The sequence below is a fragment of the Procambarus clarkii genome, chromosome 65 (genome assembly GCF_040958095.1).
Source record: "Procambarus clarkii isolate CNS0578487 chromosome 65, FALCON_Pclarkii_2.0, whole genome shotgun sequence".
NCBI classification, from domain to species: Eukaryota; Metazoa; Arthropoda; class Malacostraca; order Decapoda; family Cambaridae; genus Procambarus; species Procambarus clarkii.
Genome location: NC_091214.1, coordinates 28,073,320 through 28,090,455, shown reverse-complemented (window position 1 = coordinate 28,090,455; position 17,136 = coordinate 28,073,320). Strand labels below are relative to the sequence as shown.

At 43.4% G+C, this 17,136-nt stretch overlaps 1 protein-coding gene across 1 annotated transcript in view; it reads left to right on the top strand.

Moving 5' to 3' along the window:
• LOC138355041 (uncharacterized PE-PGRS family protein PE_PGRS10-like) overlaps window positions 1–17,136 on the top strand; it is a 31,419-nt gene that overhangs the window by 10,340 nt on the left and 3,943 nt on the right. The window lies entirely within an intron of this gene.

Genomic DNA, 17,136 nt, shown 5'->3' with positions numbered 1-17,136 from the left:
AGAGAGAGAGAGAGAGAGAGAGAGAGAGAGAGAGAGAGAGAGAGAGAGAGAGAGAGAGGAGGGAGAGAGAGAGAGAGAGAGAGAGAGAGAGAGAGAGAGAGAGAGAGAGAGAGAGAGAGAGAGAGAGAGAGAGAGAGAGAGAGAGAGAGAGAGAAAAAAGAGAGAGAGACATACATACAGAGAAGAGAAAGAGACAGGAGAAAAACAAAAAGAGACAGAGACAAATGAATGACCTGTTATACACAATAGAGAGTGGCACACTTAGTGCCTCTGCACCTTCTTTTAGTATCAACAGTGAGATTCTGTCAGGCCCAACAGCCTTTGTCACATTCAACTCCAGCAGAAACTTTTTGACCTCATCACTGGAGAGGTTAAATTTCTCCAAGGTTGCTTGGTTTGCCTCATCATTTAGTGCAGGGACTTCTCCTTGTTCTATTGTGATGACCTCCTGGAATCTCTTGTTGCGTTCTTCACACACCTCCTTGTCATTCTCAGTGTTTCTGTTCTCTCCTTTTCTCAGATTCATCATTTGTTCCTTTACTGCAGTTTTCCTCCTGATGTGGCTGTGGAGCAGCTTTGGTTGGGTCTTAGCTTTACTAACGATGACATTTTCAAACTGTCTCTCTGCTTCCCTCCTCACTCTGATGTACTCATTTCTGGCCCTCTGGTATCTCTCCCTGCTCTCTGGTGTTCTGTTATTCCTGTAGTTTCTCCATGTACTTTTATTCAATTGCTTTGTGTTATGAATCCATATACTTGATTCTAACATTTATCATGATAAACATGTATGTTAATTTTTTCTTTCCTCAGTTATTTAAAATTAACCATTATATCCATTTGTTTTCCAGTGTATATATGTTTGAGTTAAATGTAGAATGCTGTAGTGTGCCTGCATGAGATATTTTAATTATTGCTAGTGCAGGGTGAGTCCTTTGGAGGGGGGTGTGACCGTGGCGTCTCACGGGGGGATGGCCACATTTGGGATGTTCCAATAATGTGTGCAGTGTATCAACCCAGCGTCACTGATTCACCCTTGTAATTATTCCAGATTCTTGTATGTATATATTTCTTTATTTCACCTTAGCAGTGTTATATGCATATTAGTATAGTTATAAATATATTTTTAAAGTATAAGTCTCACATAGCAGAGTATCTAGAGATTTCATGTGGTTCTTAGTTGGTAACTTGTAGACACCATGTCGTGCATGCTCCAGCTTGCCAGTCGCGTGGGTGGAGCTGGCTGGGGTGGACATGTTGTGAGATAAGTCTTTGGTACCTGTTTATTGTTTAGTAACATAGATAATTGCCTGGTTAGACCATTATTTGCATACCCATCTGTTCATTTAAGTTTTAAAATAGTGATGAGGGCTTATATAAATTATATTGTGGTATTTTATTCTGGTGCAATATTATTTCTGGATGGCTGTATTTCATTTATATATTTGTATGTTTCTTTGTTACCTTTACTTAAAATATATTGCTTTGCTGATTAATTGGTAGACTTATTAAGCCTAGACATTTGTAGTAGGCAAGGCCGCATTAATATATATTTTACTACAGCAAAAGCAGAGGAACCATACACAGAGATCGAGCGTCATAACACGTTGCTACCTTACATTCCTGGTTGAACCATGTATTCTTCTGTTGCTTTAAATTTTTCTCTTTTTGGGCCTGGGTACACCTGTCTGCAGCTTCCTGGCATTTCTAGGTGACATAATCTATCATATCCTGCACAGTTTTTTTCTGAGTTCTGTTTCCCATGGTATTACCCTTCGGATGTTCCTCATCTCATCATATTTTCCTCTTCGGTAGTTCAGTCTTTTCCCTTCCGATCCCATCCTTGGATAGGTTAACCCTACCTCCACCAGATACTTAAATATCAATACACTGTGGTCACTCAATCCTATGGGGGCTTCAAATTTTACTTCTCTTATTTCTGACTCATTCAAGGTGGATGTCAGGTCGAGTCTAGCTGGTTCGTCATTCCCTCTCATTCTTGTGGGTTCCCTGACATGTTGGCTCAGAAAGTTCCTTGTTGTCACTTCCAAGAGTTTAGCTCTCCACGTATCTGCACCACCGTGAGGATCCCCATTCTCCCAGTCTATCTTTCTATGGTTGAAATCGCCCATGAGTAAGAGTGTGGATCCCAATCCTGCAGGCAACTGAAACTGCTCTCTCCATTATATTATTGGTTGCCATGTTGTTTCTGTCGAACTCCTGTCTAGGTCTTCTGTCATTTAGTGGAGGGTTGTAAATGAGTGCCACTATTTTCTTAGGTCCACCCATTGTTATAGTTCCTGTTATGTAGTCTCTGAATCCGTCGCAGCCCGGAATTTCCAGCTCTTCAAGAGCTGGAAATTCCCTTTCCCTTTCACTCCTGCCTGCATCTCCAGCTGTCGCAATAGTCTCCGGTGTGGCACTGTGTCAAAGGCTTTCTGGCAATCCAAAAATATGCAGTCTGCTCACCCCTCTCTTTCTTGCCTGGTCGTAGAATTCAATCAATCCTGTGAGGCATGAATTGCCATCCCTGAAACCATGTTGGTGTTGTGACACAAAGTTCCTTCGCTCCAGATGTTCGACTAGCTTTTTTCGCACAATTTTCTCCATTAGCTTGCATGGTATGCAAGTTAGGGACACTGGCCTGCAGTTCAGTGCCTCCTGTCTATCCCCATTCTTCTATATTGGGACTACATTTGCCGCCTTCCAAATTTCTGGCAGTTCACCTGTTACCAGTGATTTGTTATACACCATGGAGAGTGGCAGGCACAGTGCTTCTGCCCCTTTCTTTAGTATCCATGGTGATATTCCATCCGGGCCTATAGCCTTTGTCACATCCAACTCTAGCAAAAGCTTCCTTACACATCCACTGGTAATCTCAAATTCCTCTAGAGGTGCCAGGTTAATTATTCCTTCTCTTATCTCTGGAACTTCTCCTTGCTCTAAAGTGAAGACTTCCTGGAATTTCATATTGAGTTCCTCGCACACTTCTTTGTCGTTTGTAGTGAATCTGTCTGCCCTTAACCTCAGTTTCATTACTTGTTCCTTCACTGTTGTCATTTTCCTGATGTGGCTGTGTAGCAATTTAGGTTGGGTCTAAGCCTTGCTTGCTATGTCGTTTTCATATTGCCTTTCTGCCTCTCTTCTCACCCTGACCTATTAATTCCTGGTTCTCTGGTAACCTTCTCTGCTCTCAAGTGCCCTGTTATTTCTATAGTTTCTCCATGCTCTTTTACTTTATTGCTTAGCTTGCTTACATCTCTGATTAAACCATGGGTTTCTCATCTTCGTTTCATTTTTTACCTTTTGGGCTGGGATAAACTTTCTGCTGCCTCCTTACACTTCTGCGTGATGTATTCCATCATGTCTTTTCCCTTAGCTCTGATTCCCATGTTATATCCATTAGGAATTTTCTTATCTCCTCGAAATTTCCCTTACGGAATACTAGCCTTTTGCTTTCAGTTCCCTTTCTCGAGTACTTTAGCCCTTCTTCGACTGAATACTCAAACGTCAGTACACTGTGATCGCTCATTCCTACTGGGACCTCGAAGTCAATTTCCCTTATGTCGGAATCATTCAGAGAGAAGACTACGTCGAGTCTCGCTGGGGAACACCGCATTTGTTATGATTCTTGAGAGTTTTGTTTCCATGATTCCAATTACATCTGGGTTTACTTCTCGTGCTCTTTCCCTAAGGTCACTCGCCTCCCTTCTAATCCCATCTATGTTCGTGTACATCACCTTGAAGCTGACTCTTTTCTGTCCATCCCCAGTTTCTGTTGATTCCAGTGGAGTAGGTAAACATGGAGGGTCTGGGATGTGGAAGGGGAAGGGGGGGTCCCATGGGTCGTGAGGGGGGCTGAGAATAACGGGGACCTGGGTTGTGGGAGGGTGCTGGGAGGATCTGGTTTGGAGAGGGTAGGGGAGAAGGGAAGGTTTGGGAAGGAGGGTGTGTGTGTGTGTGTGTGTGTGTGTGTGTGTGTGTGTGTGTGTGTGTGTGTGTGTGTGTGTGTGTGTGTGTGTGTGTGTGTGTGTGTGTGTGTGTGTGTGTGTGTGTGTGTGTGTGTGTGTGTGTGTGTGTGGTGTGTGTGTGTGTGTGTGTGTGTGTGTGTGTGTGTGTGTGTGTGTGTGTGTGTGTGTGTGTGTGTGTGTGTGTGTGTGTGTGTGTGCGCGCGTGTGGTGTGTGTGTGTGTGTGTGTGTGTGTACTCACCTAGTTGTGTTTGCGGGGGTTGAGCTCTGGCTCTTTGGTCCCGCCTCTCAACCGTCAATCAACAGGTGTACAGATTCCTGAGCCTATCGGGCTCTGTCATATCTACACTTGAAACTGTGTATGGAGTGAGCCTCCACCACATCACCCCCTAATGCATTCCATTTGTCAACCACTCTGACACTAAAAAAGTTCTTTCTAATATCTCTGTGGCTCATTTGGGCACTCAGTTTCCACCTGTGTCCCCTTGTGCGTGTTCCCCTTGTGTTAAATAGACTGTCTTTGTCTACCCTATCAATCCCCTTCAGAATCTTGAATGTGGTGATCATGTCCCCCCTAACTCTTCTGTCTTCCAGCGAAGTGAGGTTTAATTCCCGTAGTCTCTCCTCGTAGCTCATACCTCTCAGCTCGGGTACTAGTCTGGTGGCAAACCTTTGAACCTTTTCCAGTTTAGTCTTATCCTTGACTAGATATGGACTCCATGCTGGGGCTGCATACTCCAGGATTGGCCTGACATATGTGGTATACAAAGTTCTGAATGATTCTTTACACAAGTTTCTGAATGCCGTTCGTATGTTGGCCAGCCTGGCATATGCCGCTGATGTTATCCGCTTGATATGTGCTGCAGGAGACAGGTCTGGCGTGATATCAACCCCCAAGTCTTTTTCCTTCTCTGACTCCTGAAGAATTTCCTCTCCCAGATGATACCTTGTATCTGGCCTCCTGCTCCCTACACCTATCTTCATTACATTACATTTGGTTGGGTTAAACTCTAACAACCATTTGTTCGACCATTCCTTCAGCTTGTCTAGGTCTTCTTGAAGCCTCAAACAGTCCTCTTCTGTTTTAATCCTTCTCATAATTTTAGCATCGTCCGCAAACATTGAGAGAAATGAATCGATACCCTCCGGGAGATCATTTACATATATCAGAAACAAGATAGGACCGAGTACAGAGCCCTGTGGGACTCCACTGGTGACTTCACGCCAATCGGAGGTCTCACCCCTCACCGTAACTCTCTGCTTCCTATTGCTTAGATACTCCCTTATCCACTGGAGCACCTTACCAGCTACACCTGCCTGTCTCTCCAGCTTATGTACCAGCCTCTTATGCGGTACTGTGTCAAAGGCTTTCCGACAATCCAAGAAAATGCAGTCCGCCCAGCCCTCTCTTTCTTGCTTAATCTGTGTCACCTGATCGTAGAATTCTATCAAGCCTGTAAGGCAAGATTTACCCTCCCTGAATCCATGTTGGCGATTTGTCACGAAGTCCCTTCTCTCCAGATGTTTTACCAGGTTTTTTCTCACGATCTTCTCCATCACCTTGCATGGTATACAAGTCAAGGACACTGGCCTGTAGTTCAGTGCCTCTTGTCTGTCGCCCTTTTTGTATATTGGGACCACATTCGCCGTCTTCCATATTTCTGGTAGGTCTCCCGTCTCTAGTGATTTACTATACACTATGGAGAGTGGCAAGCAAAGTGCCTCTGCACACTCTTTCAGTACCCATGGTGAGATCCCATCTGGACCAACCGCCTTTCTAACATCCAGATCCAGCAGGTGTCTCTTGACCTCCTCTCTCGTAATTTCGAACTCCTCCAAGGCCGCCTGGTTTACCTCCCTTTCTTCTAGCACAGTGACCTCACCCTGTTCTATTGTGAAGACCTCCTGGAACCTCTTGTTGAGTTCCTCACACACCTCTCTGTCATTCTCTGTATACCTGTCCTCGCCTGTTCTAAGTTTCAATACCTGTTCTTTCACTGTTGTTTTCCTTCTGATGTGACTGTGGAGTAGCTTTGGTTCGGTCTTGGCTTTGTTTGCTATATCATTTTCAAAATTTTTCTCTGCTTCTCTTCTCACCCTGACGTACTCATTCCTGGTTCTCTGGTATCTCTCCCTGCTTTCTGGTGTTCTGTTATTCCGGAAGTTCCTCCACGCCTTTTTGTTCAGTTTCTTCGCTTCCATACATGCCCTATTATACCATGGATTCTTCTGTTGCTTCTCGGATTTTTCCCTTTGGGCCGGGATGAACCTGTTTACTGCCTCCTGACACTTTTGGGTAACATAGTCCATCATACCCTGTACAGACTTGTCTCTGAGGTCTGTGTCCCAAGGTATTTCACTTAGGAAACTTCTCATCTGTTCATAATTCCCCTTTCGGTATGCCAGCCTTTTGATTCCTAGTTCTTTTTGGGGGGAGATAAGTCCTAGCTCTACCAGGTACTCAAAGTTCAATACACTGTGGTCACTCATTCCCAAGGGCGCTTCCATCTTAACTTCCCTTTTATCCCATTCATTTAGGGTAAATATCAAATCAAGCATTGCTGGTTCATCTTCTCCTCTCATTCTTGTTGGCTCTTTGGTATGCTGGCTTAGAAAGTTTCTTGTTGCCACGTCCAGCAGCTTAGCTCTCCATGTTTCTGGTCCTCCATGCGGGTCTCTGTTCTTCCAATCTATCTTCCCATGGTTGAAGTCTCCCATAATTAGTAGTCCAGATCCATTCCTGCTAGCAACAGAAGCTGCTCTTTCTATTATGTTAATGGTGGCCATGTTGTTTCTATCATATTCCTGTCTAGGTCTTCTGTCATTTGGTGGTGGATTATATATGACTGCGACTATAATTTTTTTCCCTCCATTTGTTACAGTACCTGCTATGTAGTCACTGAAACCTTCACAGCCCTGAATATCCATCTCCTCAAAATCCCAGCCTTTTCTTACCAGCAGAGCTACACCACCCCCACCTCTTCCTTCCCTCTCTTTCCGCATAACATAATAGTCCTGTGGAAACACTGCATTTGTTATTGTTTTCGTGATCTTTGTTTCTGTGAGGGCTATTATGTCTGGGTTTTCCTCTAGTACCAGTTCTCCAAGCTCATTTGCTTTATTTGTAATTCCATCTATGTTAGTGTACATCGCTTTGAGGCTCACTTTCTTCTGTCCCTTCTCAAATCGCCTCCTTGGTGAGTGTTCTGCTGGTGGGGGAGGCTGTTCCATGGGTGTGAGGACCTGTGAGGTGGGTAACAGGATCTCAGAGGATACTGGAATGAGGGGCGGGGGATCCAGTGAAGGGGGACGGACAGGGAGGGTATGGGGTGAAAGGGGAGGGAGGACGGGAAGGAAAGGGGGGGAGGTGTGGGAACCGACCTGTGAGATTTATATTTATTTAATTTATATGAATTTATATTTACGTTAATTTATATACTTCGATAGCAATTTGTATAATGATAAGTGGACTGTATTTCTGCAATAATCTCATAATCTCACAAATCGATCCTCTACACATTAGGGGGGGTTTAATAGTTTATATATATATGCAGCCAATCAAACTACAAAATTAACTACATACATTGAAGAGGTTCCTTATCTTATAGTACAGCAGGCTAGTCCACCAGGTATAACTAGGGTGTAGACACCAAATTATCCTCTTTGAGGTAGCTTCCATATCACCCAGTAACTGGTGCACAAATCTTGCATCCTCGTCTTGACCTGTCAAAAGTGCGCTAGCTGTGAAGCCAGAATCCTATATATGACAAGTATTTCAGAGAAAACTGTACATGGAACATGAAGACCTGGCTTAATTACCTTTAGTTTGAGGCTTCCACGTGCTCTAACCTGGTCACCCTATATAATGACATTAATGGCCATAAATGAAAGATACATGGGTTTCGGAAAGAACACTTAACTTGAATTGTAGACATCGTGTTGGAGATGGTACCTTTGGTTTCCATAACACTACGTCCAAGTAAAATTAACAGGAGCCGAATTTGCTCCCGTGTGAGCCTCTGGTCTCAATAAACAATGGCTGTTTAACACTCCATACTATTGACGTTACTGGCCGACATTGTCCAGAATGATAGGAGCTAAATTTGCTCCACATGTCTCGGAGGTGACACAACAATGGCTCCCCCCTTCCTCCCTGACGCCTGGCCTACTTTGTCCAGATTTCAGAAAGTGATAGAAGGGTCACATTTACTCTACTTTACTACTGATAATTAAATTAATTTATATATGATGTTTTATGATGGTAAAGTCCAAAGACTAATGTATTTAAGAACAATTCCCAGCAAAATAGCTGGTGAATTATAATAGTATGTGGTGATGATATCCCGTTTTCTATAGACGGTAATTCCACTACAAGTTACGTTTTCTATGGGTAACTTGTTTATACAATACAGCTATTATCTGTATGATATAAAATGGTGTCGGATTTTCCGACATAATTCCCCAGGGGCTGCTCACGGGTCGAAGTCCTATTTAGAACAGACGAACACCGATACTCCTCCTTCGAATTATTAGATTAATTTGATGTTAGTAGTTAGTAATCACACATTTGTGTGTCTGTTCGTACAGGACGGATGTCCCGAACTAGAGTTGCAGGGGTTAGAAGTCTAATGCGATTTCATTTCCCTGTTAACTCTTGAAAGGCTAATATTCAAGCCTAATTACTTATTATTTAACCCAGAAGACTGAATGTGATCAAGTACTACAGTCAAGTATGATTCAGGGACTGCAGTGAGATCAGTGACATTAGATATAACTTGAAGTTTCTTCAGGTAACTGGTCACTGATATATAAACACTGAGGCCCATGGAATACATCTTGATTAAATAATAAATGTATCAAATCAGTCATCAGATTTATTGGGGTTTAATTTAGTTAATTGATTCAGAAGATTGAATAGCTCATCATTAAAGTAAAGTATGGTTCTGAGACTGCAGTGGGTTCAGTGACATTGGTCGCAGTGACTTGTAGCTGTTTTAGGCTACTGTTCACTGATTTGCCACTGAGGCCTCATGAACTCATCTCCAGCTTTAAATGATGATACTAACATCAACCTCTGTTGGTATAGTCAGCTGTAATCTCCTTAGTATAATGCTACTGGAGAAATATAATCAGCTGACAAATTTAGATTTCTATTGGTATTGTTTATCTGCAGGCATAGGTCTCCTCAGGCTTGATACTGGGCCTGAGAGTAATTTACCTCCTGCAGAGTTTAACATGGTTATACCCTGATATTTAGTAGGGCTACCAATGAATTGATGGTAGTAGTCTGTCCCCACAAGGACAGCCATTTGGCATTTGATTTGCTCAAATTTACCTGCAGCTGCTTGATAATAGCTTTCCAGGTCAGCATAATCAACTGTTGATTGTTGTGACAAATCTTCACATTTCTTGATCTGTCTTGTTAAGTGGCCTTTAAGACCTGCAAGGGTTCTTTTCATTCTCCCTGCATTATCCATCCTGGCTAGTTGGTGAAGCCTTTTGGGGCTTGTACTTGGGCTGCTCATAATACTGAACAAACACTAATGGTAGCCTAGGGTAAATTCTGAACTCACTAGGCAATAATCCTACCTCTACTAGAGGTTAGCACTTAAAATTAATACACATTATATATATACAATCATACACACTAATGATTTGAGTGATAAACCAGTGTCACTGGAAGTACCTTTAGGTTAGCTCTTCTATATCACCCTAGGATGGTAGAGACACTAATTAATCACTCAAAGGTGTAATGATCATAAGTAAATTATTATATACACAACTCAACTCGAGTTGATAAAAATTACACCCAAAATAGGGTCTGGACCATTCATTAATGGTGTTAGGTTATTCAATATAGTACAACTGACTATGGTAATAATGGGACTAGGATGAGCAATAATAGTTCAACTAGTCAATGGTTAATATCCTACCCTGTTGTGGGTTGGCAATTAGTAAATATTATACTGTGATCACTAGTGCAATATATTAAATAATTCTCTATTTTGGAGAAATAATATATACAATTATTGATAATAGCCTCTTAATTAGCCTCTATGAAACTTCTAATATTATCTAGAAGTATTAAATATTATTAGTGACCTCGCGAAATAAACTCCACAAAATTCGTAGATAATCTCTCGCGAAATGTAACACCACGAAATCCGTGAACAATCTCGCGACACAGTCACTAATTTGGCTGGCTTCTATATTAGCGCTGTCATTTCACAGAATAACACTCCACCAAATCTGTGGGTGTGCATGAAACCGCTGACGAAGCTGATCTGGGCTGAGGGAGACTCCTGAGCTCCCACGAGGCTTCGCCGCTGTCTTTGACTGGCTTTGTTTAAATAACACTGCACTAGTATATTTAATGAATCCACTGGATAACTGGTTCATCCGGTTCTAAGATGACCAAATGTGGGTTCAAAGGACCGAATATTCCGGTTCCGAAGGTCCAAATAATTCGGTTTCGAAGGACCAAATAATGTGGGAACCGACCTGTGAGATTTATATTTATTTAATTTATATGAATTTATATTTACGTTAATTTATATACTTCGATAGCAATTTGTATAATGATAAGTGGACTGTATTTCTGCAATAATCTCATAATCTCACAAATCGATCCTCTACACATTAGGGGGGGTTTAATAGTTTATATATATATGCAGCCAATCAAACTACAAAATTAACTACATACATTGAAGAGGTTCCTTATCTTATAGTACAGCAGGCTAGTCCACCAGGTATAACTAGGGTGTAGACACCAAATTATCCTCTTTGAGGTAGCTTCCATATCACCCAGTAACTGGTGCACAAATCTTGCATCCTCGTCTTGACCTGTCAAAAGTGCGTTAGCTGTGAAGCCAGAATCCTATATATGACAAGTATTTCAGAGAAAACTGTACATGGAACATGAAGACCTGGCTTAATTACCTTTAGTTTGAGGCTTCCACGTGCTCTAACCTGGTCACCCTATATAATGACATTAATGGCCATAAATGAAAGATACATGGGTTTCGGAAAGAACACTTAACTTGAATTGTAGACATCGTGTTGGAGATGGTACCTTTGGTTTCCATAACACTACGTCCAAGTAAAATTAACAGGAGCCGAATTTGCTCCCGTGTGAGCCTCTGGTCTCAATAAACAATGGCTGTTTAACACTCCATACTATTGACGTTACTGGCCGACATTGTCCAGAATGATAGGAGCTAAATTTGCTCCACACGTCTCGGAGGTGACACAACAATGGCTCCCCCCTTCCTCCCTGACGCCTGGCCTACTTTGTCCAGATTTCAGAAAGTGATAGAAGGGTCACATTTACTCTACTTTACTACTGATAATTAAATTAATTTATATAAGATGTTTTATGATGGTAAAGTCCAAAGACTAATGTATTTAAGAACAATTCCCAGCAAAATAGCTGGTGAATTATAATAGTATGTGGTGATGATATCCCGTTTTCTATAGACGGTAATTCCACTACAAGTTACGTTTTCTATGGGTAACTTGTTTATACAATACAGCTATTATCTGTATGATATAAAATGGTGTCGGATTTTCCGACAGGAGGGAGGACTCGGGAGGAGGGGAGGGGTAGAAGGGTGGGGATTGGGTGTGGGGGGAGGGAGATTTGGCTGAACTTTTGAGTGGGGGCAGGGAGGGTTTGGGGTAGGGGGGTTTTCTATGCAGAGGAGGGAGGCGGGGTTGTCCTCCCTTCTGGTGTTACTGGGTAGCTGGTTGTGGGTTCCCCCCTCGCCTCTGGGGGTGTTGTGTTGGGAGCTGTGACTTCCTGGTTTTCCCCTCTCGCCCTGCGCCTCTTCCTTGCTTCTGCCGCCACGGCTCTCTCCTCCCTTGTCATGTCTCGCTGGAGGAATACATTTTTTAATTTTCCCACGTTTTTCAGGGAGCTCTTCCTTGATAGGATCCTCTCCTTTGTGTTCTCGTTTGCAAACACTATCTTTATCATTCGGTCTCGGTCTTTGTTGTACCGGCCTAGCCTGAAAACCTTCTCAATGCTATGCTCGGCCCCTTCCATGTCTAGTGCCTTTAGTACTTCATTCACTGCTGCTTTGTCCTTGTCATTCCACTCTGTCCTATTGGTTCCTTCCTGTTCCCTAATACCCACAGCAACCACTGATCTTTTCCTTTCCAGCAGTTGGCTAGTGGAGCGTGCCGCCTCCTGCGAGGTGGCTGCTTTCATGGCCACCTCCATCACTGCAGTCATTACTTCAGAGTTATTTTTTTTTAGTATTTCCGCAAATGTTGCTTTTATTGTGGCATTCTCATCCAGAAAACTATTACCACCTTCTCCCTGGGTGGTTTTCTGACTCTCAGCCTCGATACCATTCTCTTTGAGGGTTCTAATCTCCTCCTTTGCTGCTGTCAGCTCTCTTTTCAGGTTGCTTATTTCGTTCTTCATTTCCTGCATCATTTCTTGCATCTCACTCTTGATGTCCTCCAGAAACTGGGCGAACATTTCCTTCATCTCGTCACCATGGCTCTTTCCTGCTCCCCTGGGACCTCTGGTTGCCATCTTGACCCTGTTGGGATGGGGGAGGGAGAGAGAGAGAGAGGGAGAGAGAGAGAGAGAGAGAGAGAGAGAAAGAGAGAGAGAAAGGGAGTGATAAAGGGAGAGATAAATGGGTGGGTGGGGGGGGATCCGACCCTTCCACTGAAGTGAGAAGAAGGTAGAAGGGGAGGGGGGGGAGGAGATGGAGAGAGAGGCGGGAGGGAGAGGAGAGGGAGAGAGTGGATGAGGAAGAGAGCGGGTGAGGGAGAGAGCGGGTAAGGGAGAGAGGGGGGAGGTGTGTGTGTGTGTGTGTGTGGGCAGAGAGGGAGGGGGAAGGAAAGAGAGGGAGGGAGAGGGGGAGGGAGGGAGGGAGAGAGAGAGAGAGGGAGAGAGAGAGAGAGAGAGAGAGAGAGAGAGAGAGAGAGAGAGAGAGAGAGAGAGAGAGAGAGAGAGAGAGAGAGAGAGAGAGAGAGAGAGAGAGTGAGAGTGAGAGTGAGAGTGAGAGAGAGAGAGAGAGAGAGAGAGAGAGAGAGAGAGAGAGAGAGAGAGAGAGAGAGAGAGAGAGAGAGAGAGAGAGAGCAGGAGAGAGAGAGCAGGAGAGAGATAGTGGGAGTGGGAGAGAGGGAGTGGGAGAGAGGGAGAGTGGGGAGGGGAAGAGTGTGTGTATGGGCGATGCGGGGGACTGGGGGTGGGGGGGGGGCGGAGATGGCGACTAAGTCAGGTCAGGTCAGGTGGTGGGGTCAAGAGGGGGGGGGATAGAAAGGTCTATCCCAGGTGTTAATGCCTTTTCCCCTGACTGAACAATTGTGTGTGTGTGTGCGCGTGCACGTGTGTGTGCGTGCACGTGTGTGTGTGTCTGTTTTAGCGTGTGCACACTTGTGTGCGTGTATACGTACGTGGGCGGGCGTGCTTGTATGTGTCAAGATATCCCGTATGCGTTACCTCTGCCTAAATGAGCCACTCTGAGATTTTTAAATATATTTGATATCCTGAACGAGAATTTGATAATCTTTTACCTCAATCTGTACACCTGATTAATTGACCAGAGAGGGGTACATACCAGACTGCCTCCCGCTCACACAACCAGATGAGTAAGGGCAGGGCGATGTATGATGACGATGTTTATCCTTCGTTGTCTCCCACTAGGTGATTCACTAAATGCTGGTAGATTGATGAGGTCTTCTTCTGTCTACACAAAGCTCTGGAGTCAGTCACTGTATCGTTATGTGACAGTTCACTAATTCACTGTGTGTGTGTGTGTGTGTGTGTGTGTGTGTGTGTGTGTGTGTGTGTGTGTGTGTGTGTGTGTGTGTGTGTGTGTGTGTGTGTACTCACCTAGTTGTACTCACCTAGTTGTGCTTGCGGGGGTTGAGCTCTGGCTCTTTGGTCCCGCCTCTCAACCGTCAATCAACAGGTGTACAGGTTCCTGAGCCTATTGGGCTCTATCATATCTACACTTGAAACTGTGTATGGAGTCAGCCTCCACCACATCACTTCCTAATGCATTCCATTTGTCAACCACTCTGACACTAAAAAAGTTCTTTCTAATATCTCTGTGGCTCATTTGGGCACTCAGTTTCCACCTGTGGCCCCTAGTGCGTGTGCCACTTGTGTTAAATAGCCTGTCTTTATCAACCCTGTCAATTCCCTTGAGGATCTTGAATGTGGTGATCATGTCCCTCCTAACTCTTCTGTCTTCCAACGAAGTGAGGTTCAATTCCTGTAGTCTCTCCTCGTAGCTCATACCTCTCAGCTCGGGTACTAGTCTGGTGGCAAACCTTCGAACCTTTTCCAGTTTAGTCGTATGCTCGACTAGATATGGACTCCATGCTGGAGCCGCATACTCCAGGATTGGTCTGACATATGTGGTATATAATGTTCTGAAAGATTCCTTACACAAGTTTCTAAAGGCCGTTCTTATGATAGCCAACCTGGCATATGCTGCTGATGTTATCCTCTTGATATGAGCTTCAGGGGACAGGTCTGGCGTGATATCAACCCCCAGGTCTTTCTCTCTCTCTGACTCTTGAAGTATTTCATCTCCCAAATGATACCTTGTATCTGGTCTCCTGCTTCCTACCCCTATCTTCATTACATTACATTTGCTTGGGTTAAACTCTAACAGCCATTTGTTCGACCATTCCTGCAGCTTGTCCAGGTTTTCTTGAAGCCTCAAGCTGTCCTCCTCTGTCTTAATCCTTCTCATAATTTTGGCATCGTCAGCAAACATTGAGAGGAATGAGTCTATATCCTCTGGGAGATCATTTGCGTATATCAGAAACAGGATAGGTCCAAGTACGGAGCCCTGTGGGACTCCACTGGTGACTTCACGCAATTCTGAGGTCTCACCCCTCACTGTAACTCTCTGCTTCCTATTGCTTAGGTACTCCCTTATCCACTGGAGCGCCCTACCAGTTACTCCTGCCTGTTTCTCCAGCTTATGCATCAACATTTTATGGGGTACTGTGTCAAAGGCTTTCCGACAATCCAAAAAAATGCAGTCCGCCCATCCTTCTCTTTCTTGCTTAATCTTTGTCACCTGATCGTAGAATTCTATCAAGCCTGTAAGGCAAGATTTACCCTCCCTGAACCCATGTTGATGGGTTGTCACGAAGTCTCTTCTCTCCAGATGTGTTACTAAGTTTTTTCTCACAATCTTCCTAATCACCTTGCATGGTATACTAGTTAAGGGGGCATAATCTGGTTAAATAAAAGTTGTTCAATTTGCTTATAAATTTGTTTATGAAATGGTTATAGAAAGGGCTGCAACTGGTCCAAGTTTCACCATCACACCCTAAACAGAAAAGGAGAAAAAAAATACACAACGTATTATGCAACGAATGTTCAACATTCTCAAATAATCTCAGGGAACACATGTGTCAACTAAAATGTCTACTATGTGCTGTAGAAGCACAAACTCTTGTAATAATTGTAATATGTATGTGCAGGATATATATATGTATTTTTTTTTCTCTTTTTTTCTCGTTTGTTATCAAGGGATTTGCATGGAACTTGCACACCTTGCTCAATGGATGCCTATCTGCAAGGGTGCCAATTATGAACGAAATCTGTCGAAGTCAAGCTCAGCTACAGGTTGCCGAACTTTGATCTTTATTTTACTCAGGAAAGTAATTTACAACTTCAAAGTACTTCATAGCTTTCATTTATTAATCAATTTACATGCAAATTACACCTTATATGTAGAGTTTGTGCTTCTACAGCACATAGACATTTTAGTCCAAAGTCCATTTGTTGATTTTATAAAAATTTATAAACATCATATATCGCATAATTTTGGAAGGGTAACTTTGAATAATTATATTATTGCACTAAACACTTTTTTGATAAAACTACTCACAGCATTCCTTTATTATGTGCTAATTTTAATATCTGAGTGTTATAGAAAGGATTTTAGTTGACACGTGTGTTCCCTGAGATTATTTGAGAATGTTGAAAATTCGTTGCATAATACGTTGTGTATTTTTTTCTCCTATTCTGTTTAGGGTGTGATGGTGAAACGTGGACCAGTTGCAGCCCTTTCTATAACCATTTCAAAAATAAATTTATATGCAAATTGAACAACTTTTAATTTAACCACATTATTCCCCCATAGTGCCCCACTGGACACTGGCCCATAGATCAGTGCCTCTTGTCTGTCACCCTTTTTGTATATTGGTACTACATTAGCAGTCTTCCATATATCTGGTAGGTCTCCCGTTTCCAGTGACCTACTATACACTATAGAGAGTGGCAAGCAAAATGCTCCTGCACACTCTTTCAATACCCATGGTGAGATTCCGTCCGGCCCAACACCTTTTCTCACATCCAGCTCCAATAGGTGCTTCTTGACATAATCTCTTGTAATTTCGAACCTATCCAAGGTCACCTGATTTGCTGCCACCTCTCCTAGCGCCGTTACTTCTCCCTGTTCTATTGTAAAGACCTCCTGGAACCTTTTGTTGAGTTCTTCACACACCTCTTTGGCATTCTCTGTGTACCTGTCCTCGCCCACCCTAAGGTGGGCAAGGTGTGTGTGTGTGTGTGTGTGTGTGTGTGTGTGTGTGTGTGTGTGTGTGTGTGTGTGTGTGTGTGTGTGTGTGTGTGTGTATGTGTGTATATGTGTATGTGTGTGTGTGTATGTGTGTGTGTGTGTGTGTGTGTGTGTGTGTGTGTGTGTGTGTGTGTGTGTGTGTATGTGTGTGTGTATGTGTGTGTGTGTGTGTGTGTGTGTGTGTGTGTGTGTGTGTGTGTGTGTGTGTGTGTGTGTGTGTGTGTGTGTGTCTAGGACTAGGCTCCCTCCTTTAGGTACTTGTAAAGTTCCTTGTACATGTTGCTTGTTAGGTCCTCCCCCTGGGGACTTGTACTACAACAAGGTGTGTACACTGACGCTTGCTGCAGTAATCACAATAATGTCAACAAGTATAAAAGACCAATAACATTAAGACAATAACACCAACATAATGGTAATAATGCATAATAACCACAGCCAGACTCATCACAGCAACGATCCCGTAATACACCTGTGAGCGGTGATGAGTTAGTCTTAGTAGACGCTATCTCTGGTGTCCAGGCCTCTCTCTCTCTCTCTCTCTCTCTCTCTCTCTCTCTCTCTCTCTCTCTCTCTCTCTCTCTCTCTCTCTGTCTGTCTCTCT